The sequence below is a fragment of the Triturus cristatus genome, chromosome 1_1 (assembly GCF_964204655.1).
Source record: "Triturus cristatus chromosome 1_1, aTriCri1.1, whole genome shotgun sequence".
NCBI lineage: Eukaryota > Metazoa > Chordata > Amphibia > Caudata > Salamandridae > Triturus > Triturus cristatus.
The window spans coordinates 1,058,379,781-1,058,380,966 of NC_140579.1; positions in this window are offsets into that span (position 1 = coordinate 1,058,379,781).

The following is a 1,186-nucleotide window of genomic DNA, read 5'->3' on the forward strand; positions in this document are numbered from 1 at the left end:
CGGGGGAGGGCGGCCTCCCCGCCCCGGTCTCTGTCCTGGGTCCTGCTGCGTGGCAGGGTGCCCGGGACGGGGTCCGGAGGGCCCGGGGAGGCTTCCCCTGCGCCTGCGGACCTGGGGGCCCTGGCTGGGTCCAGGGGCCCGGGGTCGGGGTCTCCGGCCTCGGGCACCCTCCCCCGGCCTGCGGCACTGCCAAAGGCCCGTGACGGGGTTCCGTTGTGTCCAGGGAGCCTCCCCTCGTTCGTCTGGGTTCAGGAGTTCCGTCCGAGCCCTTGGGGGCCCCGGGGAGGGTCCTGCCACGTGGCAGGGTGCCCGGGGCGGGGTCCAGAGGGCCCGGGAAGGCTTCCCCTGCGCCTGCGGGCCTGGGGGCCCCGGCTGGGTCCAGGGGCCCGGCCGTGCCCCGGGTCGGGGTCTCCGGCCCCAGGCACTGTCCCCCGGCCTGCGGCACTCCCAAAGGCCCGGGACAGGGTTCCGTTGTGTCCGGGGAGCCTCCCCTCGCTCGTCTGGGTTCAGGAGCTCCGGCCGGGCCCCTGGGGGCCCCGGGGAGGGCGGCCCCCCCCACCCCGGGCTCCGTCCTGGGTCCTGCCGTGTGGCAGGGTGCCCGGGGCGTGGTCCGGAGGGCCCGGGGAGGCTTTCGCTTCCCATTCCCCCGTCCCCTCGGCCATCTGGTCGCGCCTGTCCCCTCGGCCATCTGGTCGTGCTAGTCCCTTCGGCCATCTGGTCGTTCCTTTCCCCTCGGCCATCTGGTCACGCACAATGCTTTCCTATGGGGCGACCAGATGGCCGAGCTTGCCTGGAAGTCTCGATGAGGGTCCATTTGCCTCCCGGATCCCAGCGAGGGCTCCAGGAGGTCGGGTACATTCGCGCCTAGGGTCCCCTCTGTCACCTCGTGCGCACGGATTACAAGAAAGGGGGGTAACTTTCCTCCGGATTACTAGGGAGAGGGTCAGTCAGACCAAAGTGAGGTTTGGCGATTCTGAATCAGGGGAAGGCAGACCCGGGGCCCGCCCGCCGGGGCCCCCAGGGGCCCGGGTATGCTCCTGCCTCTCAGCCCCTTCCCGATGGTCCTTTCTCTCCGAGTTTTCTGCGTCAGAGCCCCGTGAGGTCCGTGGATCCCGAGACAGGGGAAGGCAGCACCCGGGCCCGCCCAAAGCGGGGCCCCCAGGGGCCCGGCTACGCACACCTGCCT